This window comes from Moschus berezovskii, chromosome 3 (genome assembly GCF_049115385.1).
Source record: "Moschus berezovskii isolate FMDL1 chromosome 3, NW_MosBer_1.0, whole genome shotgun sequence".
Taxonomy (NCBI): domain Eukaryota; kingdom Metazoa; phylum Chordata; class Mammalia; order Artiodactyla; family Moschidae; genus Moschus; species Moschus berezovskii.
Genome location: NC_142462.1, coordinates 68,540,764 through 68,564,934, shown reverse-complemented (window position 1 = coordinate 68,564,934; position 24,171 = coordinate 68,540,764). Strand labels below are relative to the sequence as shown.

At 37.9% G+C, this 24,171-nt stretch overlaps 1 protein-coding gene across 1 annotated transcript in view; it reads left to right on the top strand.

The window, feature by feature from the left end:
- The first annotated feature begins 11,421 nt into the window (after positions 1–11,421).
- The window catches only part of GPR141 (G protein-coupled receptor 141), a 55,441-nt gene continuing 42,691 nt past the window's right edge, over positions 11,422–24,171 (top strand). Inside the window, exon 1 of the mRNA XM_055420864.2 lies at positions 11,422–11,552. The gene's annotated coding sequence lies outside the window, so the exon portion shown is untranslated. The remainder of the gene's footprint in view (positions 11,553–24,171) is intronic.

Sequence of the window (24,171 nt, the reverse complement as noted above, 5' to 3'; positions counted from 1 at the left end):
CTGTGATCAAAAGTGTGTGTCTATAGCGTATGTAGTAAAAACTGGAGAGAAAATACCAAACTGAATAATTATTATTTATGGTCATGGAAATGTGAGTGAATTTCCTTTCCCTTTATGTTTTTCTGTAGTTAAAAGAAATGTTCTGTTTTAAACACATAATGCCTTTTCAATCCAAAAACATTTAAAAAATAACATTTGGGTTTCTTTTTGTACCATTTTTGTACATTTGTACCTTTTTTTTTTTTTTACTTCAACCTACTTTCCCTCCTCCTCAGTTTCTATAGTTTTAAATATATTATACAAAGTATAGTTTTATATGACTTGGATTTTTAAGGAAAAAATATATTTTAATATTTTTCTTACTTCTCAGTTATAAGTGATAAGAATGTTAATAGTTTAAAGTCAGGAAGGTTGATTACTCCAGCTCCATTTTTCTTTCTCATTTTTCTTTTCTTTGGGGTCTTTTGTGTTTCTACACAAATTGTGAAATTTTTTGTTCTAGTTCTGTGAAAATACCATTGGTAGTTTGTTAGGGATTGCACTGAATCTTTAAATTGCTTTGGGTAGCACAGTCATTTTCACAATACTAATTCTTCCAATCCGAAAACATGTTATATCCCTCTGTTTGTGTTGTCTTTGATTTCTATCTTCTATGCCTCTGGTAGTCGGTGGCCTTCAGGTGTCTATTCCCTGCCCAGACAGGAAGGGGCACAAGTAGCCTCTTACTAAGGCTCACTTGCACAGTTGGGCTGGGGAGAGGAAGGGATGTGGCAGACACAGTTAGGGTGTGTGGAGAGTGCCCACTGTGGCTGAGACCTGCAGGAAGTTGCCACAGTTTGAGACTGGTCATGCGCTTCCCCAGGGGAGTTGGCCCTGTGTTGTGGGTCCCTCAACAGAGCAGAGCCGTTAACAATAAAATAAACCTTAACCAATACCCAAGTATGAAAATAATTTTTAACACAGCACAGGCATGCCTTTACAGAAAGATTCGATAAAGCCAAAGGAACTAAGCAATCAGAAATCCTTCCTATTTACCAAAATATTACATATAATGTTTTGTAAAATGTTTTTATTTTGTGGGTTTTTTTCAAATAGTTTATGGATAGTGTCATTTAATCCAGAAAAGTTTTCAGGAAATCCATTTATTGTTTGCTTCATTGATTGTGCCTTAGTGTCAGATCTAAGAAACTGCTGAAACAGACAAGACATGTGTTTCCTCAAGGATTTGGAAACAACTTCCAGTATAAGATTGAGTCAGAGTGGTTAAAGGCTCCGTCTTAACCTTATATTTTATCCAATGTGGGATGCTGCACAAGCAGATGACAGGTTCCCCAGCAAAGGCAGAATCAAACCTAACAGGAAGCTTCTGGAACTCTGCTGTTAAGTAGCCTGGTACCACGCAAGTATTTGTTGAATAAATTAATAAATTTATCCTTCAAGAAAAAAATGTGCTCTGGAGATACACCTACCAAAATGGAAAATTGAAACAAACATGGTAAGTAAACAGAAAACTTGGAAAGATTTTCTTTAAAAAAAAAAAGAATGAAACTTTGGGGGCTGCTAAAGGAAAGGTCCGTATGGGGACCTTTGAAACCAAAGTTTCATTCTTTAAAAAAAAAAAAAATCTTCTTAAGTTCAGGAAGCAACAGTTAGAATTGGACATGGAACAACAGAATGGTTCCAAATAGGAAAAGGAGTACGTCAAGGTGTATATTGTCACCCTGCTTATTTAACTTATATGCAGAGTACATCATGAGGAACACTGGGCTGGAAGAAGCACAAGCTGGAATCAAGATTGCCAGGAGAAATATCAATAACCTCAGATATGCAGAGGACACCACCCTTATGGCAGAAAGTGAAGAGGAACTCAAAGGCCTCTTGATGAAAGTGAAAGAGGAGAGTGAAAAGGTTGGCTTGAAGCTCAACATTCAGAAAACAAAGATCATGGCATCTGGTCCCATCACTTCTTGGGAAATAGATGGGGAAACAGTGGAAACAGTGTCAGACTTTATATTTTTGGGCTCCAAAATCACTGCAGATGCTGATTGCAGCCATGAAATTAAAAGACGCTTACTCCTTGGAAGGAAAGTTATGACCAACCTAGATAGTCTATTAAAAAGCAGAGACATTACTTTGCCAACCAAGGTCCGTCTAGTCAAGGCTATGGTTTTTCCTGTGGTCATGAATGGATGTGAGAGTTGGACTGTGAAGAAAGCTGATCGCCAAAGAATCGATGCTTTTGAACTGTGGTGTTGGAGAAGACTCTTGAGAGTCCCTTGGACTGCAAGGAGATCCAACCAGTCCATCCTAAAGGAGATCAATCCTGGCTGTTCATTGGAAGGACTGATGCTAAAGCTGAAACTCCAATACTTTGGCCACCTCATGCGACGAGTTGACTCACTGGAAAAGAGTCTGATGCTGGGAAGGATTGGGGGCAGGAGGAGAAGGGGACGACAGAGAATGAGATGGCTGGATGGCATCACCGACTCGATGGACATGAGTTTGAGTGAACTCCAGGAGTTGGTGATGGACAGGGAGGCCTGGCATGCTGTGATTCATGGGGTTGCAAAGAGTCGGTCACGACTGAGTGACTGAACTGAACTGAAAGGAAAGGTCTAAGACTTCCCTGGTGGCTCAGTGGTAAAGAATCAGCCTGCAGTGCAGGAGACCTGGGTTCAGTCCCTGGGTTGGGAAGATCCCCTGGAAGAGGGCCTGGCAACTCACTCTAGTACTCTTGCCTAGAGAATCCAATGGACAGAGGAATCCGGCAGGTGGCAGTCCATAGGGTCACACAGAGTAGGACACAAGTGAAGCAACTAAGCTGCAGCAGCAAAGGAAAGATCTGTTGCAACTGTTTCTTAAACTCCTCTGGCAAGAGCTGGCCATTTTCAAGGAAACTCTCTGAAACTCTCCCCTGAGGATTATTAGGTAACCAAGGTAACCATCATTGATGATAAGCTCCAGGTTAGTGCTTGATCAAGTGGGAAGGTTTCCTGGAACTGAAAAAAGCCAAATCTACCTTCAACTACAAGGGATAAGAACAGAAGACAAAGCCAAATAGGAGCTAGGTATATGCAGAAATGGATGGTGAGGCAAGAAGTTAAGGTTAAGATCAAGAGTAAAAAGCCCAAGACTGTCTTTTTAACAGGGTGGGAATACACGAATCTTAGATTAGGTGCTGGCCTGGTTTAGCCTAGAATAAAGGATTTTGGTGATCCAGTTACTAGATCTGTCTATGGGGTGTGTGTGTGTTTGAAATGTATTGATGAATAAACACACCGAAAACTAAAATTATTCACCAGTGTTCTAAGACTTCCTGCCTAAGTCAAAACACCCTTAGATTTCTTATCTATTTATAGGAGTGTGGTCTCCTACAGTGCAAGGGCTGATGCTCTGCTTCTAGAAAAACAAGTTCTGTTTTAAAAATGGCACCATGAAGCTTGTTTCCTATGAATTACATAAGCCTTGAATCCAATCTCTTTCTGAGAGGAAGTACAGATTTGAGGTACATTTATATTTCCTCATAAAATTCATTGGTCACCCTAGCAACTGTCCTGAAATGCCTTATAATATCCTGACATGCAGACAAATAGAACTCATGCTATGAGAAGCCAAGTGAGTGTTATTGGTATGTCAATAACAGAAGTATTACAGCGTGGACCTCAGGGTGGGCCGTCAGTTTCATTATGAAGGGCATGATCATCATCATCCTCACTATGGTTGTTGTCCATCATTATCTTCCCACACAACAGCATTTCTTCACAGGTGATAACTTTTGTATGTGTAAGTACAGTGTCTGAATGCATTAACCTGTGAAAATCTTGAGCCTTTGCACTGATGGGGATGTTTGATGGTCTCTATGTAGAGTTTGAAATTCATGGAATACCTTACAGGGAAAATACTGGTTTAGACAAAGTTCATGCACATTATAAAACAAAATTCTATGCAGGGGTCTAGGCAATTAGCCCATTTTCTTATTTAGCAAGATGAGGCTCAGAGAGTCTGTACGTGTTTTTTTCTGAGGGCACTCAGCTTACTAGGTGAAAGGGAGGAACTTGAACGCAGATGAACCTCCAAATCCTTGTTTTCTTCTGTGAGTACAGACTCCACAGGCTAATTCATGTGGCTAGAAAGTTAAGTTGAGTGAGGAATGTTTTGGATAAGATATCAGAATGAAGATAAAAATATTCATTACACAAAGTTTATGTGGTTTTCATGCAAGCATTTAGCAAGCTCGCTGCTGGCCACATAGGCATTCTGGAAACACAGGCTGTATGATATTTGGAGAAAAGCTCTAACTGAAGGACACACATGAATGGACTGGTGCCCAGCTGGAAGTTTTCAGGTGGCTGATGAAGGTCTTCAACTTCAGTTCTGTTCTGTTGGACATCTTGAAAGATGATGCAGTGGTCAGATTTAGGATCCAAAAGAAAAGGTGTGGAAAAGCCTGAAACAAAATAAAGTTTAGTAAAGATCAATGCAAGGATCTTTCTTGGGTCTCAAACCACAAGATGGTTAGACGATATGTTTGTAGGCAGTTCTTAAAGAAAGCACCCCGTAGAAAAGAGATGTTGTTTCACAGGATAGAGCACACTTAAAGCACTGGGTGTCATCTGGATAAACCCTGACAAAAAGAAGTTAAATAAAGTGAAGGGTATTAAAGGAAGAGTGGCCAGGAGGGTAGAGAAACTCAAAGCCACCTCAGACGAGTATTGTTTTAACAGATCACAGCTCCAGGCATTGAGAAGACAGACTGGACTAGTCTAATGTCATCAGTATTTACAGCACTGTCATATAGAAAAGGGATTAAGCTTTTTCTCTGCGGTATAAGGGGAACTGAACGTGTGGGTAGATGGGATAGTGAGACATTTCAGCTTGTGAGTAATGAATAACTTTAAATGTCAGAGCTGTCAATGAACAAGTAGAGTCTGGATGATTACTTGGAAGATGTTTCTAGTATCAGTGCATATCTTCAAACACTGAAATTCTCTGCTTCATAGATCCCTCCCCTGCTCTTTAAATACTTGACATTTTATCAACAGCCTCATTTTTATAGGGGATGCCAATATTGGAAATCATTCTTTTTATGTAATTAAGATGATTTCTGAAAATCTGCAGCAGAGCTCAACTAGAGTTTACTTTGCATACTGATGTAATAGATAAGAGCTGGAAGCTAACAAATGCTACATGCAAATTTTTTCTTGGAGAAGAGATGAAAGTCGCTCAGTCTTGTCTGACTCTTTGTGACCCCATGGACTGTATAGTCCATGGAATTCTCCAGGCCAGAATACTGGAGTGGGTAGCTTTTCCCTTCTCCAGGGGATCTTCCCAACCCAGGAATCGAACGCAGGTCTCCCACACTGCAGGCAGATTCTTTACCAGCTGAGCCACAAGGGAATGAGTTTTAAATATGGATTTGGAGCTAATTGTTCTGATATTTATTTCAGTGGGGATGAAGAACTGACCACACATATTTCAAAAAAAAAAAAAAGAAAGGGAGAGAAACATTTTCAATATTTCCTATTAAAGCATGATGTTTGCTATAAGATGCTATAAACATCTTTCTATTTTTAGTTCGTAGGTTTTCTTTTTTAAAATCATAGATGTTGGATTTTACTGAATGATCTTTCTGCCTCTATTTAAGATGATTATGATTCTTTAGTCTGTTTATTTGGTAAATTGCCTTCATAGATTTTCACATGTTATACCATTTTGCTGTCCTGGAATAATTGTCCACTGGCCATGATGTATTATCATTTTTATATATCACTGGATTTTTTTGCTAGTATTTTGAGAGTTTTGATCTATATAAATAAGAGAGTATTTTCCCCTGTGTCCTTTAGTATAATGTTCTTACCAATATTTGCTACCAAAGTAATGATGACCTCAAAATATGACTTGGGAAGTTTTTCCTCTTTTTCTGTCACTGGAATAGTATATGTAAGATGGATTTCATTTCTAAATGTTTGGAGGAATTCACTAGTAAAACTACCAGACTTGGAAAATTTTTTTTCAAAGAATTTTAGTTACAGATTCAATTTCTTTACTACATATTAAACTGTTCGTATTTTATCTTTCTTCTTGTGGCATTTTGGCAGTTTTGGAAAATTATGACATTTTAAACCTTTTAATTATTTTATTGAAATTATTACCTTGAAACTGTTATGATAGTCTCTTCATTTTCTTAACTGTGAGATCTATACTTAAATCTCTCCTTTGAAAAAAATCATTCTTGATATTGGTGTTTTATGCCCTCTTTACTTTCTTCTTGACCTGTTTTTCAGGGATTTATCAAACTTTAAAACCAACTTTTTTTAAAAAAATCAACTTTTAGGTTGATTTCCTCTAGTGCATGTTTTTTTATATTTTAGTGACTTTTGTTTTTATTTTTATTATTTGTTTCTATTTGCTCTCCATAGATTTATTTTTTTAACTCATGGAGCTGTATGCTTAGAGAATTCATTTTCAGCTTCACTCCTACTATAAGCATTTAAGTATGGTGTTAATTGTGTTCTGAAATATTTGACAAGTTTAGTTTTAATTACCATTCAAAGAAAAATTTGCTGAATTTCATTTGTATTCATTTTTTTAGCTTTGAATTATTTAAAAGTACTTATATCAAGTAATTTTCAAACATGAGATTTTAATATTACCTTCTTTTTTATTGATTTCTAACCTAATTATACTATTGTCAGAAAATGTACTCTGCATAATTTTAGTTTTTAGATCTTTGTTGAGATTTGTCTTATACCTATCACTTAGCTAATTGATATTTGATGTGAATTTTGCTTTTGCTGGGTAAAGAGTATGTAAATTAGATCAAATTTATTGATGGCATTGTTAAAAATCTATTATATTCACATGGAATTTCTGTCTTCTTGGTCTATCAATTACTAAGAGATAGCTGTTAAAATCTCCCTATGATAATGGGTTTGTCCAGTTTCCTTTTAGTTGTGTCATATTTCCTTTAGTTGTGTCATTATATATTTAGAAACTGCACTATTAAGTGCAATAAATTTAGAATTATAATATTTTAGGAAGATTGTGCCATTTGTTATAATGAAATTCCTATTGTTTATTGCCAATAATGTCTCTTACCTAATCATCTAACTTCTCTCATAAATATATAACTATACTGAATTTCTTTAAAATACTTTTTCATTTTACATATATTTCATCTTTTATTTTAGATTTTTTGTGTTGCTGCATTTTAGGTGTGTCTCTCTTATTCAACATTGAGTTGGATGTGTTTTTTTCATCTGATCTAAAACTTTTTGTTTTTGACTGCTCACTTATTTACATATTATATTAAGGATTTTAAAGTTATCCTCTTATCCTTCGTTTCATACTTGTCAACCCATTCTAGATGTCTTTTCCTTTGCTTTGAGCACTTTTTTGGATTAATATTTTTATAATTTGTTTTCTTCTATTTTATCTTGTTAATTATATGTTCTATTGTTATTCTTTTAGTGACTACCCCAGGGATTACAATGAGTATTCTAGACTGATTAAAATTTGAAATAAATTAGTGCTTTTACCACCACCAAGAAGATGCAGAGGTCTTAGGACACTTTCATTGAATTTACCTTCTTCTCATGTTTTATTCTAATATTGTCATGTATTTTGGTTCTCAGACTTCCCAGGTGGCTCAGTGATAAAGAATTCTCCTGCCCATGCAAGAGATGTGGGTTTGATCCCTGGGTCAGGAAGATCTTGGGTCGGGAAGATCCCCTGGGTAGGAGATGGCAACCCACTCCAGTATTCTTGCCTGGGAAATTCCATGGACAGAGGAGCCTGGCGGGCTACAGTCCACAGGGTTGCGAAGAGTCAGACCCGACTGAGCAACTTGAGCACATATTTTGTTTTCTCTGTATTTTGAAACTCGCAAAGCATTATAATTATTGTTACCATATATCTTCAAAATTTATTTAGATTTACCCATATTTACTCCTTGTTTTGCCTCTTCCTTTCTACATGCAGTACTGACTTCCATCTTGGATACACTTTTGCTCTTCCTGAACAACAACTCCTGATAATTTCCTTGGCAGGTTATAAATGTCTGCAGGTTTTAAATTATCTCAATTTTGAATTGTCTGGAAATGTTATATATTGCCTTCAAGATAATTAATGTATTCATCAAATAAGAAGTTTTAAATTGGTAGTTATTTTCTTTCATAGTTTTGAAGGTGTTCTTTCTTTTGGGTTTCACTGTAGGGAAGTTTATTTTTACTTTTATTGTTGCTCTTTTAAAAATAATTTTTCCCTTCAAACTGATTTTAAGCTTGTTTGATTTTGGTTTTGGTTGTTAGCAATTTTTCTAGATACAACTAGGTGTAAATTTTCTTCATTTCTGCCCTGCTTGAAGTACATAATGCTTCTGGAGTCTATGTCTTTTTTAAATTATTTAATATTTAAATTTATTACCTCTTTAAGCATTGTTTCTGCCCAATTCTTTCCTCTTTTTCTTAGGACACCAATTATGGGCATATTAGAACATTTCTGTTTGTCTTTTACATTTAAAAAAGACCTTTTCCTGTATCTTTTTTCTGCTTCTCTGTTCTTCAACCTGATGTTTTCTATTGAACTAATTCTCATCTTCTGGGTCTAATTTTCTCTTAGTCCCTACCAGTTGGGTATTAAATTTAAGCTATCTTATCTTTTAATTTCAAAATTTCCATTTGATTTTAAGAGATAGATTCCAGTATAAAATATAAAATCCTCTATATTTTACCTAATTTCTTCTATTAATCACAGTTATTTTAAAGTCCCTCAATCCTTTATCTCCTTGTGCACCTGTTTCTATTTTCTATTTATTTTCATGATTTTGGTTATTTAATCTTATCTTCTGACGTGCCTATTAATATTTATTGAAATTTGGACGTTGTGCATAAAAAATTTGAGAGAAAACTTGTTGATCTGGATGCAGATGTAGGCTTATAGTGGTGCTAAATCCCCTAATCTGTTCAATGATTATCTAATTACTGCACCTACTGATTTAGTACCTTGGGAGAAGGAAATGGCAACCTACTCCAGTATTCTTGCCTGGGAAATCCCATGGATAGAGGAGTCTGATGGGCTATAGTCCATGGGGTCACAAAAGAGTCTGACACAATTTAGCGACTAAACAATAACAACAAATTTCCGTTCTGTCGCTCAGTCGTGTCCGACTCTATGCGACCCCGTGGACTGTAGCCTACCAGGCTTTTCCGTCCATGGGATTCTCCAGGCAAGAATACTGGAGTGGGTTTCCGTTTCCTTCTCCAGGGTATCTTCCCGACCGAGGGATCGAACCCGGGTCTGCCGCATTGGAGGCAGACGCTTTAACCTCTGAGCCACCAGGTATATAAACAACTAATTAAAACAACTAATTTAGTTGATTTAGATTGGACTTCAATCTTGTGATGACACAATATTTCTAGTTAATGCCTTGTCCTGAGATATAGCCCTGCAGAGGTTCCACCTGAAACCTTAGGGTGACTATAAAGACACCACCTCCTTGGTAATTTCTAGGCTCTAATTTTGCTCCCTAATCCAAGTATCCTTCACTTCTGAGCTTCCTAGCTACCCCTTCCTGCTTGATTTTTCTGCTTCTGAGTAGCCAGTTACAAACAGGAGCGCCTTGAGTAAAAAAGAGAGTCAAAAATTGGGTTCACCTTTTGTACTTCTCTTCTCCTGGGGATTTGGTTTCTTCAGGTTCTCACTGTCTGGCCAGCTTTCTGAAGCACTTAAACCAACAAACTTATATTCTATTTTTTTAGCTTGTTCTCAGAGGGTGAGTTTATTTAAAACAGTTTTCTCTACCGTTACTGAAAATTGAAATTTCTCCAGCATGAGTTATTTTGAAGCATATAGCATTTTTATTCCTGTGACACAAATGGCGCACACCTGCTAAAGCTGAAGAATTTTCAGATGTAAAATATTTCCCCTGCAATCGAAAAAACAAACTCAGGTGTATCTGTAACATTATGTTTGAAATGAGAAATGTGAACAATAAGAAGAACTGAAAAATGTTTGCCTAGAATATTAGTGTTCAACATTGCAAAGGACACCAGAAATTATATGAAATAACCAAACTCATAATTCTAATTAGGGCCTTTAAAATAGAGAGAACTCAGGGATAGTACAAGTTTGATGCTCCCATAATTTTTTAAAATAAATGTCAAATTCAGTTCAGTTCAGTTCAGTCGCTCAGTCATGTCCGACTCTCTGCGACCCCATGAATCACAGAACGCCAGGCCTCCCTGTCCATCACCAACTCCCGGAGCTCACTCAAACTCATGTCCACAGAGTCGGTGATGCCATCCAGCCATCTCATTCTCGGTCGTCCCCTTCTTCTCCCGCCCCCAACCTTTCCCAGCATCAGAGTCTTTTCCAGTGAGTCAACTCGTCGCATGAGGTGGCCAAAGTATTGCAGTTTCAGCTTCAGCATCAGTCCCTCCAATGAACACCCAGGATCGATCTCCCTTAGAATGGACTGGTTGGATCTCCTTGCAGTACAAGGGACTCTCAAGAGTCTTCTCCAACACCACAGTTCAAAAGCATCAATTCCTCGGCGATCAGCTTTCTTCACAGTCCAACAAAAATTGGAGTGGAGTTTAAAATATTGATATTTAATAAATTAGCATTTTAAATTCACAGATATCTATATATTATTATATGACTTACAAGATACAGTATTTATAAAATATTATTTACAGGTTTGATACCTGGTTCGGGAAGATCCCCTGGAGAAGGAAATAGCAACCCACTCCAGTATTCTTGCCTGGATAATTTCATAGAGAAACCTGGCAGGCTACAGTCCATGACATCGCAAAGAGTCGAAGACAACTTAGAATGCACACACACATAGTGTGGCATAAAATGACAGGCAAGTTAGAGCAGTTTGAGGAACTCAAACTTTCAATATTTGCAATAGAGCTTTATGATTGTATGTGTGGTTTCTTATGAGGATAATGTTAAGGGTCTAAAAAATGAAGCTATGAACAGACACATTTCCCTCTTCTGGCACTTAAATAGACTATCATTCTAATATCCTTTTTCTTAACTCTAATTAAATGAGCTGAAGTTAGTGTCATATTGTATACAATGACAGAGCTAATCACTGAAATACATTATGAGAGTAGTAATCCCACAGCACGGAGTTCATCTCCTCTTTTCAGTTTTGATAATATCACTGTCTTCCCCCACTTCCCATTCTTTACAAAATTCAGTTTGAATACGTTTTTAAATGGATTCTCACAGTAGTCCTAAGACCTTAAAAAATATTTGACAGTTGGCCTTTCTGTAATTTTGCAACTTGGAGTTCATCTTTAAGAGCTTGGTTTTTCAATACTAATGTGTCTGAAATGATCTTGAGGTTTTGTGGTTGCTGGTGATTCTTTGCAGAACTTAAAACACTAGCTTCCTTTTGTTTGGTGAACTGTCTAGGCTGTGTGAGTGCTCGCAGACCAGGGAAATGTCCAGGCAGCCTTGCTATTAGAAAAGAATTCTATTTGGAAGTCTGTCAGGTGGCCCAACTCTGCACATTTCCCTGAGAAATCTGTCTTATTCAGGTAAGTGCAAAAGATTTGAGCTGGGGGGCATGTATATGGAAGTTACACATAAAGAGAGCATGCTGGACTTGCCAATGCTGTTCGAATTCAGAATCTCCGCACAGTCTTACTGTAAAAAAAAAAAAAATGTTTATTTACGCTGACTACAACTGCTCGTTTTAGAAGAATTGATCTGTTCTTTCTGTGTAGTACACATGATGTTGAGGGTGACACCCAATTTTTATTAGGGCTTAAATAAGAACAAAAATGTTCTCAGAATGTGTCAGAAAAAAAAAACAATTCTGGCTAAAAACATCATATAAGAAATCTTTAAGGAATCTGGTATTGTTTTCACATACTATTCAAATGTTTATCTTTGAAACAGTTCTAGTATTTCTATTATGAAAATCTTTAAACTCTATCATTAGTAATATTGTCATACATACTTTGAAACCATTCTGGCAACCCTAACTGATAGAAGAAATCAGTAGTAATTAGGTGCTTTGAAATTTCTGAAAGAATATATTCAAAATAGCACATGTGATTTTGTGATAATAGTTATCATAATTCTTTGTATTTCATGTTAATAGTACTACATTACAGGAGAATCTGAAAATAACTTTAAAAATCACTTAATTAGAAGTTAACAATAGCATCTGTTCAAGTATTTTGCTTTAAGTAAATTCTTTCCATACCATTATTTCTGTTTACAAAAAATTATTATGTTTCAAACATGTGGAATAAAAAATACTCAAAGTAAAAAAAAAAAACAAAGTAACACACAACCTGAGTTTGAGAGCTTAGTCTTGCTTCTTTAACAAATTTGTAAGGATTTTGGGTAGGTCACTAAGTTCTCTGGATTTCAACTTCCTGCAAAATGTCCAATTATTTATCTAAGAAATTGTTTATTAAGTACTGCAAATATGCAATTTCTTATTTTCTTTTTATTGGGTTTAATTCAATCAGTCAATATTTTAATTGATCAACAGGAGTAATGAGAGACCAATGGATGAGAAATGAAGTGGTATGAATCCTAGTCCTTTATTTTCTAGTAACTGGCTGAGTGATTTGAAAGATATTTTCTAACCATTCTAGGGCAAGGATTGGCAAATTTTTTTCTATAGGGACTGCTGCTGCTAAGTCACTTCAGTCGTGTCCGACTCTGTGTGACCCCATAGACGGAAGCCCACCAGGTTCCCCCGTCCCTGGGATTCTCCAGGCAAGAACACTGGAGTGGGTTGCCATTTCCTTCTCCATCTCTATAGGGACTAGAAAGTGAATAATTTAGGTTCTGCAAGTCAACAGGTAAAATTGAAGATAATGTACAGACTCTTACATAACTGTTTAAAATGTAACTATTTGAAAATGTAAAAGCCATTCTTACCTCAGGCTATAAAAGAAGAAAAAATGTACCAGATATGGCCTCAAGGCCATAATTTTCCAGTTCTGAATTTTGGGAATGATTTTTAACAGTTATAAAATGGAAGATATAGACTCATTCATGTGACCCCAAAGGAGTTCATGAATGATACTTAAGGTAATTCACCAATCCCCTAATACTGTATACAAAAATCGGAGTGTTTGTAAGTATGTGCTTTTTTAATGGAAAAAAACTTCCACAGATTTCCTTAAGAGCAGGAAATCGTTATTTTAGGATGATTTTTTTTTTTTAATCTGGAATGGAACTTCCCAGGTGGCACAGTGGTAAAGAATCCACCTGCCGATGTAGGAAGCACAAGAGATGTAGACTCGATCCCAGGGTGAAGAAGATACCCAGTAGTAGTAAATGGTAACATACTCCAGTATTCTTACCTGGGAAGTCCCATGAACAGAGAAGCCTGGTGGGCTACAGTCCATGGAGTCACTTGACAGGAGTCGGAACCAACTGAGCAACTGAACACACATTCTGGAATGGTGTCTGTGACATACTGAGTATTCAACATCTCTGGAATGAGCATATAAATGAATGATTGAATGGAAAGTTAAAGACATCATCACTGAGATTATGTAGCATAGATACTGAAGGCTGAGAGCCCCAAATGCTCAAAACAGTAAGTAGTTGCTAAATCTAAAGATTGCCTTTTCTTTCAAATTGGGATGTAACTGGGATTTCAAAATACTTGGTCAACTAAAGATTGCAGTTCCTGGAGATTATGTCGTTTTTTAAAAAGAGTGAAGTTGGTTGAATTTAATTCACACATTACAGGTTTTCCCAGTAACCTAGCCTCTGGGATCGGGGGACTGGAGAATGAAGTTTTGTTAATGAATAGTGGCACTCTTGGCATCAGGCGGGAGATTGTACTGGCTGGAGCATTACACAAAAACAGAAGGTTTTCCTGGACAATTCAAAAATCAGACCTAACAGAATTTAGGATAGCACACTGCTCCCTGACACAGAAGTTCAGTCTGACCTTCAGTGCCTGGTTAACTGGTGACACCAAAATCTGAGCTCTGTTGGCTGGGGCGTCCCCACAGCTACCTTGAGTGGGAAATGGCTTGAGATCCAAACATAACTCTCTTTTCTCTCTAGGAATAATTTCATTTTCTGAAAGAGCAATTCAGTCTACAATAGCTGGTTTACAGTTCGTTCATTTCTTTAGGGAAATTTAAATTCTAAGATTGAAGACAATGTAAGAAATGCTTACTGAAAAACCTACACAGCTTTGTATAATCTGGTACTATGCCTGAAACATCCTTATTCAAAGTGTCCATCACACCTCCTCCCCTCCCTACACTATCCCTGCACCTCAGAAACAGCAACTTGCAGTTTACTTAGTGGTGTGTTTCCATAGTGCACCCATGCAGTATCTGTGTATTAAAGGGTACCATAGTTAGACAGCATCACTGACTCAATGGACATGAGTTTGAGCAAACCCCAGGAGATAGTGAAGGACAAGGAAGCCTGGCATGCCCAGCCCATGGGGTTGCAAAGAGTCGGATATGATTTAGCAATGGAAAAACAATTATTTGTTCAACTACGTAGATGTTGTGCTGGAGTCATATCCCTGGATCTGCTTAGGGGTTAAGATTAATCCCAGACAGAGTCCAAAAACCAAAACCTTCATGCATGGAATCTCAAATATATAACTCATTTCTGTTCTTGGTCCAAGGTCTCACTTAAACGATGATAGGAAGCTCAATCTCCTCTTGAGGATTTCTGAGACTTGTTTTACATATTCTACAAATCTGAGACAGAGGGTGTCCCTCACTCTTACTGCCCTCAGGTTTGTCTGTGGGTCATCTTCCCACTTGTCTGGTCTGCTTTATTCCAACAGGTAGACAAGGCCCTTCTGATTCCCTCTCACACACAACTGACTTGAATCCATGATACCCTTTGTTGGGACAAACTCTTGCTTGGACCAGATAATCAGTATTTTAGGTGTGGTGGGCCGTACAATCTCTGTTATAACGACTTTATTCTCCAGTTGTAGTATAAAAACAGCCAGAGAAGATACATAAATAAATAAGCATTGCCGTGATCAGATAAAAACTTTACATACATGGCTGGCCCATGGGCTATAGTTTGCTGGCCCATGAGCAGTTGAAGGCTTGATAATAGCTTAAGAAATTACAATGTTTTAGACAGAAATGAACAATTCCCAACCTAGGGAGCATTAGGCCATTCTCATTAGTCCTTGTAGGAGGCCATGCTGCCGGGGCCTCCCAGGCACAGGTCTTCTCTCTTCCTTATCCTTACATCCACAAATTCAAGTCTCTTCCTTCCTGCATTAATCCCCAGTTCAGTTCAGTTTAGTTCACTCAGTCGTGTCCGACTCTTTGCAACCCCATGGACTGCAGCATGCCAGGCCTCCCTGTCCATCACTAACTCCCAGAGCTTGTTCAAACTCATGTCCGTCCAGTTGGTGATGCCATCCAACCATCTCATCCTCTGTCGTCCCCTTCTCCTCCTGCCTTCAATCTTTCTCAGCATCAAGGTCTTTTCCAATGAGTCAGTTCTTAGCATCAGGTGGCCAAATTATTGGAGCTTCAGCTTCAGCATCTGACCTTTCAGTGAATATTCAGAACTGAATTCTTTTAGGATAAACTGGTTTGATCTTATTGTCCAAGGGACTCTCAAGAGTCTTCTCCAACTCCATAGTTCAAACGAATCAATTCTTTGGCACTCAGCTTCCTTTTTGGTCCAACTCTCACATTGATACATGACTAATGGAAAAACCAAAGCTTTGACTAAACAGACCCTTGTTGGCAAAGTGATGTTTCTGCTTTTTAATATGCTGTCTAGGTTGGTCATAGCTTTTCTTCCAAGGAGCAAGCGTCTTTTTATTTCATGGCTGCAGTCACCATCAGTAGTGATTTTGGAGCCCAAGAAAATAAAGTCTGTCACTGTTTCCATTGTTTCCCCATCTATTTGCCATGAAGTGGTGGGACCAGATGCCATGATCTTTGTTTTTTGAATGTTTAGTTTTAAGCCAGCTTTTTCACTTTTCTCTTTCACTTTAATCAAGAGGCTTTTTAGTTCCTCTTCACTTTCTGCCATAAGGATGGTGTCATCTGCATATCTGAGGTTATTGATTGATATTTCTTCTGGTAATCTTGATTCTGGCTTGTGCTTCGTCGAGCCCGACAGGTCACTTATATGCAGTGATGTACACTGCATATAAGTTAAATAAATAGGGTGGCAATATACAGTCTTGATGTACTCCTTTCCCAAGTTGGAACCGGTCCGTTGCTCCATGTCCAGTTCTAACTGTTGCTTCTTGATCTGCATACAGTTTTCTTAGGAGGCAGGGAAGGTGGCTTGGCTCTATACTTTTCATGAGTTATATCCCACTATTCTCCTGTTTGTTTCCTCAGCATCAACAATTAGGACATCTCATTTTCCCCAAAATGCACATGGAACATTACTTTCTTTGGTATATTGGGATCCATGCCTTTAATGCCACCAAATGGCAGTGGTTTTAGGAACTCTGTGAACCAGGGCAGAGTAATGAGTTTATTTCCTATTATTTCACAGCAGGTACAGTGGTACTCATGATTAATTCATCATGGACTGCATAAGATTATTTTAGTGCAGGTCTTATCTTTCCCTACACTGTAATCTCTTTGCAAAGTCATTACCATATCTAATTCAGATTATTCTATGCAAGGACTTAATTTAGATAAACTTTAGTTGGGATTTGAACGTAAATTCAAGAATTAAGAAAAAACTGCCACATTCATCAATTACCTCCTTCCTTTCTCCCCCTCTCTCCATCTCTTTCTGTCCATGCTCCTTTAAACATAATCTACCCGATAAACGAGCTTCCCAGGGGGCTCAGAGGTAAAGAATTCACCTGCCAATGCAGCAGATGCAGAGATGTGGATTTGATCCATGGGTTGGGAAGATTCCCTGGAGAGGGAAATGTCTATCCATTCCAGTATTCTTGCCTGGAGAATCCCATGGACAGAGGAGCCTGGCGGACTATAGTCCATGGGATTGCAAAAGAGTCGGACACTACTTAGTGACCAAACAATACAATACAATACCCTATAAACATCTCTACCCAGAGGAATATTGTTGACTAGGTCTGTTTCAGATCTTTTCCCAAGAAGAAAATTTGATGTAAAATTCTTTAGTTTCTCTTGAGTTTTCAGGAAAAAATGTAACAAAAATATAGGAATTATTATGTCTACTTCACTCTTTATACTACTGTGGAGAGAAAGACAAACAGAAATATTCAAAGATTTGTTTATGTTCTCTGCTTTCCAGGAAGCAACAATATAGCTGGAAAGACACAATTTATCCATGTGAAAAAATGCAAAGGTCATAAGTCATTATGAGACCCTGGACATCATTCGTTTGACTGATCTCCCTGGGTGACTATGAAGGCTTATGGTTAGGCGGTTGATTCTTTCTTATGTCATATTCCTAATCTTGTATTTTAAGTGCTAATAGCAGAGACATAACTAACAGCTGCTCCAAGGGGTTAAATCTAAGGGAAAAAAGAATAGAGAAGGTTCTAAGATGTTCAGAAAGACAATCTATGCATCCTGGCCCCATGCCCAGCATGGTGTAATACATACAAGAGAGGCTAATACAGGGGAAGACAGAGGCTTTATTCCTCACTACATTGGCTTTCTTTAGAAAAGACAGTGATTCTCTCTGCCATTATACACTTCTAAGTGACACACACATCTGGCGTGCCCCAGACCCAGGTGACTCAGTGGTAAGGAATCTGCCTGCTAATGTAGTTCAATCCCTGGGTTGGGAAGATCCCCTGGAGAAGGAAATGGCAACCCATTCCAGTATTCTTGCCTGGGAAATCCCATGGACAGAGGAACCTGGTGGGCTATGATCCAGGGGGTTGCAAAGAGTCAGACACAACTGAGCATACACACAGTGAACAGACCTAATCAGCTTCAACAGTCCTCAGCTTCTGTGTCAGTAAAAGGTAGATCACAATATCTAACTCAAATGAGAATTATGAAAAAAAAAAAAAGAAGAACACTTAAAATGCCTGACATAGTATTATTCAATAATTATTACTTTTCTTCCCTATAACTACCACTGTACAGTTTATAGCTTTTAAAATACAAATAAAACAACCTGACATTATTCCCATCTCACTGTCCCATCTGTCAACGACTTTCAGCCAAAGACCATAGGACACCTGTAGTTGGACAACTTGAGTTTATGATTCACTGCAGGGAGGGGAGGGTCTAAGGAGGTGTGGGGTTCACTCTATACTGGATGCTGTCAGAAAGCAGAAACAATATTATGCTCAGCGAGGAAAAGGAAGCCATTAATTTTTAACCAGGAAAGGGGATATTTGGCATTTTATGGCTAGTCCCATGACCTTGTGTTTGCCTGTGTTTAGACAAAATTACACAGGGACCTTGTTTTGTCTCATTTTATCAGAGCGACTGTACTCAGGTACTTTCTTCTGACATGGAACAGAATGTAGGGGGGAAGTTGATATTTACTTAAATATTTATTTAAGTGAAGAGAGTGAACATTTGGTGAGCACTTTCAGCATCGGGCTTAGCTTTAATCCTCCCAACAGTCTCACATCTATATTATCTACATAAGGTGGGATATGAAGCCAGAGCTAGTTGAATTCTAACTACAGAAACTTCTAGTCTGATGTGTTGCTGCTTTGTTGAACTGTGGTTTGGACACCACTGGATTTCATGAATAAATTCCTGCCCATCACTCTAAACTGATCACCTTCAACTTTACTTCAAACAGAAAAGATCCTTTGATCTATAATCAGAGAGTGGCAACATTTTTTGTTGTTGTAAAAAGATAGCAAATATTTTGAGTTTTGTAGGCTAATTTTGCCCCTATCATGACTACTCAGATGCCATTGTCACAGGAAAGAGCCATAGACCACACGTGAACAGATGCACGTTTAACTCTGAAAATTTGGGTTAGGGTGAACATGGAAACTGACATTCAGCAACATCATAGCATCTGAAGAAGACTGCATGTCCACTCAACCTCCAGTTCCCTTTTTATAGATTCCTCTTTTGGCAAGGCGTAACATAGTGTCTGAGTTAAAAAAAGTGATCACCTACCATCAGCATATCAGACTGTCTTCATTTTTGGGTGGAAAGATGGGGTGAGGCACATCACAGGAGATGTTCTACGCAATTTCCCCAAGCATATGTGATGCCACTGCTCTGGTAAAAAGAGAGTTTTTATTAGAATCTCCCATTCTTCAAGTGTGCAGAAAAATGCAGGTGTGTGTGGGTAACTAACACATATATTTTTATAATTTCATACTTAAAATTGCATATCACACAATGATATTTTTCAGGTAAATTGAAACAGTCATATAGTTTATACATTCATTTATATTGTTTACCCAGATCCTACATATTTCTATGATAGTGCCTAATAGGCAATATTGTTTTTTATAGCGGAGTGCAACCTATGTTCTTCTCCTCCCATAAAGATTAATTTAAAATGCATCTGCCCCAGGAAATCTGTGAATAACCTAGCCTGTGTGCTTCATCCTTCCAGTTCAACGAGGATTTGTACCCTCCATTTAAAGTACAAATAAACAGACTGAAGCAAATATGGACCCCAATGATGCATGAAACTATATCATTGTGCTGGGACGGTCTTATAGTATATATACTTCCAAATTTCCATTTGAAAATTAGGGACAATAAATCTCACAATTCGCTTCTGATTAGGTAAGTTAAAAATACGTCCTCTAAGCGCTCAAAATGGAGTATGGCAGAAAGAGAATGTATTAATATTTTCCCTGATAAGCCCTGTCATCTCAACGCTCTTTTAGTTACCCCACCTAGAGTTGCAAAATTTAGAAAATAAAATTCAGGACTCCCTGTTAAATCTGAATTTCAGATAAATGTCAATAAGTTTTTTTTTTAGTATAGGTATGTCCCATATTGGAGAAGGAAATGGCAACCCACTCCAGTGTTCTTGCCTGGAGAATCCCAGGGACGGCGGAGCCTGGTGGGCTTCCGTCTATGGGGTCACATAGAGTCGGACACGACTGAAGTGACTCAGCAGCATGTCCCATATATTGCATGGGATACATACACAAAAATAATTATCTGTTACTTATCTTGATTTTAAATCTGAGTACTCTGTAGTTTATCTGTCAACTCTACACACAAATCCTTAAGGTACAGTTTTCACACAGTTTTCTGATTTGACAGAATTTGATTCAATTTCCTGTTCAGCCACATAAGAGCCCTTAGGCAACCTATTAATACTTAGCCTGGAAGTAATAATTCACATTGTGGAGAGTTATCTTAAGGATTGCTAGGAGAGAGTGCAAAATAAACCAGATGGGTTTGGGCCAGGAATAAGCAGTTGCTCAACAAGCATTGGCCAAATGTTTATTTCCTTTTCTTCCTTGAACTTCTTTCTCTTCTTCCCCTAATCTTTCTGAAAAGAATGAGGTGCTACTCCCTAATAGACTGTACCTATTTCATACAGCATTTATTTTACACGACTTATGGCCTATTTTATAATGAAATTGGATAGATTAACTTCTTTCTTCCATCCCTTCCTTTCTTACTTTTTATTTCTTTAGAGTTTGCCAGGTATAGCATTTTTTTTTTCTTTTAAGTTTTCCAGGCCCTTTTATTTAAGATGTTTCTTAATGATGGATTGGAATGGATTCTTAAACATAAATCTGAGAATCTTTTTTGACTGTGAACTTTGGTCCACTTAAATGAATTATTAATGAAATGTGCATCTAGTTCTACCTTTAAATTTTTTGCTATCTATTTGTACACTTTGTAGGTTTCATTTTCTCCCCCTTCCTTTCTTCCTCCTTTCTTACCTTCTCTCCTATGTTCTTTTCTTTTGGACTGACTGAATTTGCTTTTTCTTCACTTCATTCTCCCCCATTACTAGTTTGGAAGATAAGCATTCTATTTTTATTATTCTAGTGCTGTTAAAGAATTATGAACTTCCATGTAGTTTAAAAATCCTGGAAATTAAATAATGTCTTACTTTCATCCTAAGTAATACACAGATCTTAGAACACATTGACAGAGAACCCCCTCTCAGCTTGTATTTTTATATGTAAAACTTCCATGATATTATTACCCAATATTTTAGTATTGTCTTGTATTTTTATCCAATAGATATCTTTATTATTATTATTGTATACAGAATCTGATTAGACTTGTCATATATTTAGTTTCTTTGATTAACATTCTTTTCCTTTGTAACTTAGACTTTCCTTCTTGTATAACTTTGTTTCTTTCTTAAATATATCCTATACATGTTCTTTTAGAAAGAATACATTGGTGTTACTCTCTGTCAATTTTCATTTGTACAAAAGGTCTTTTTCTTGTCCACATTCTTGAAAGACACTTTTGCTGTGTACACTTTGTAGGTTGATGGTTACTTTCACTCACTGTTCAAGGTAATATCGTATCATATTCTTGCCTCCACGGCTGCTTTTAAAAACCCTCCTATCTCTGTAAATCCTTTTCTTTTTAGGTGGTCCATCCTTTCTAACTGGCTGCCTTAAAGATCAGCAAGCATCTCTTTTTCTTTAGTATTCTGCAGTTTCGCTAGGCTGTATCGAGGTATGGGTTTCTTATTCACCGTGCTTAAGATTTTTTGACCTTACTGAACCTGACGGTCAATGTTTTTCATCAAATCTGGAAAATTCTCAGCCATTATCTCTGAGAAAATTGCCTTTACTTTGCTCTCTATCGTTTCTTCTGGAACAAATTTAACCTCCATGTCACTTTTCTTTTGTGCTAAGAAAAGTATACAGTGGGCTTGCTCTTATTATTTTTCTTTCTGAGCTGCATTCTGAGAAATTTTTTTCATATCTATTTTCAGTTCAGTTCAGTTCAGTTCAGTCGCTCAGTCGTGTCCGACTCTTTGCGACCCCATGAATCACAGCACGCCAGGCCTCCCTGTCCATCACCAACTCCCGGAGTTCACTCAAACTCATGTCCACAGAGTTAGTGATGCCATCCAGCCATCTCATTCTCTGTCGTCCCCTTCTCCTCCCATCCCCAATCCTTCCCAGCATCAGAGTCTTTTCCAGTGAGTCAACTCGTCACATGAGGTGGCCAAAGTATTGCAGTTTCAGCTTTAGCATCAGTCCTTCCAATGAACACCCAGGACTGATCTCCTTTAGAATGGACTGGTTGGATCTCCTTGCAGTCCAAGGGACTCTCAAGAGTCTTCTCCAACACCACAGTTCAAAAGCATCAATTCTTCGGCGATCAGCTTTCTTCACAGTCCAACTCTCACATCCATACATGACCACGGGAAAAACCATAGCCTTGACTAGACGGACCTTTGTTGGCAAAGTAATGTCTCTGCTTTTTAATATACTATCAAGGTTGGTCATAACTTTCCTTCCAAGGAGTAAGCGTCTTTTAATTTCATGGCTGCAATCAGCATCTGCAGTGATTTTAGAGCTCACCAATTTTTATTTTCTTCATCGAATATGTCTTTTGAGATTCTGCTTCTATTGATACGTGTTTCATTTTCAAAATACATTTTCAGTTATTTTGCAAACTGCATGATCAATATTTAAAAATCACTTATGTTACATATTTTGTTTGTTTATATATTTGTATTTGCATTGGCATTTGTGTCTGCCATGTGGTTTTTAGCCAGATACCCTAGGCCAGTTTGTTGGGAAAACACTGAAGGAGGGGATAAAGTGAACTTACTGACTTGTTAAACCTGATTTAAAATGACCAAAAAAATGAAAGTCTGATAGAAGCAAAACCCTGAGGTTGGGAATTCAATTTGAGTTTGAGACAGTGGTTTTCATTCTTGGATGCCCATTGGAAATATCTGAGAGCATTGAAAAAATATGGATACCTAAGCCCTTTCTCAGAAGTGAGAGCCATGCATTTAGTGTTTTCCAAAAACTTCCAGGCAATTCTACCATGCAGCCAGCACTGATGCATTAAAACAGGGTATCATGGAAATAACAACAACACTCTAGATGTTCCCAACAGGGAGGAACTTAATGTAGAGGATGAGAGGCTGCTACACCATTGGAAGGGCTGTAAGAATAAAGATTAGAAGCAGTTGCTGATTTTTTTCTGGAAATCAGGAGGTACAGGAATCTCAAAAAAGCACCACTGTAAACTACAGCTATGCATGCTCCAAGGAGGGTTATTCAGAGGAAGACAGACACTTCATTCCCAGAGTTTATCTGCTCTTGTTTAAGTCCTCAGGCTGGATGCTGTTGACACAGGAAGAGTCATGGTGTCTCTCCAATTTCACCTTCAGATTGCCATGGGGATACTTACTACTGTTGGCATCTAACACTAAACCCTTTTGTCAGAGACCCCAGGGGATGCAGAGAAGGGGGGAAATGGTGCAACTCTGTCAACAGATTGAGAATCACTGGCTTGGGATGGGTGAACCTCCAAAATTCAGAACTCAAAGGGACTCTGGCCTGTCAGTAACTTTGAGTATCAAAATGCTTGTAAAAGATCCATGAAGGCAGTTTGAAGTTAAACTCTCCCAGTGGAGAGAAATTTTCTCAATCCTCCAGATTTCTGTAAGTACTAAGAGGAAGAAGAAATATCTTTTATCACCCTACAGTGCCTTTAACTTTTCCAACAGTGCTAAAGAATTCACAAATGAATCATGAAAAGAATCTATAAGAAGAATCTTAGTCGCATGAATCAAAAGCTATACTTTGCAGAGACAGCTGAATCTGGTATTCAATAAGAGAGGTTTAAAGATGGAGTCCATGAAAATGCAACTATTAGTAAAAGGAAAACGCATGTTTGTTCTTCATGCCATTGCCTCTTAATAAGCAAGTTACAGTGTGAATACTGTAAGGCTATTTTCTTTCTTTCTTTTTTTTTTTTTACATAAATCTTATAGGTCATATCACTCAGTCATGTCCAACTCTTTGCAACCTCATGGACTGTACAGTCTATGGAATTCTCCAGGTCAGAATACTGGAGTGGATAGCCTTTCCCTTCTCCAGGGTATTTTCCCAACTCAGGGATCGAAGCCAGGTCTCCCACATTGCAGGCGGATTCTTTACCAGCTGAGCCACAAGGGAAGCCCAAGAATACTGGAGAGGGTAGCCTATCCCTTCTCAACGGATCTTCCTGACTCAGGAATCGAACCAGGGTCTCCTGCATTGCAGGCAAATTCTTTACCAACCGAGCTATCAGCGAAACCCGGGCTGGCATGGGTTAAGAAAAAATT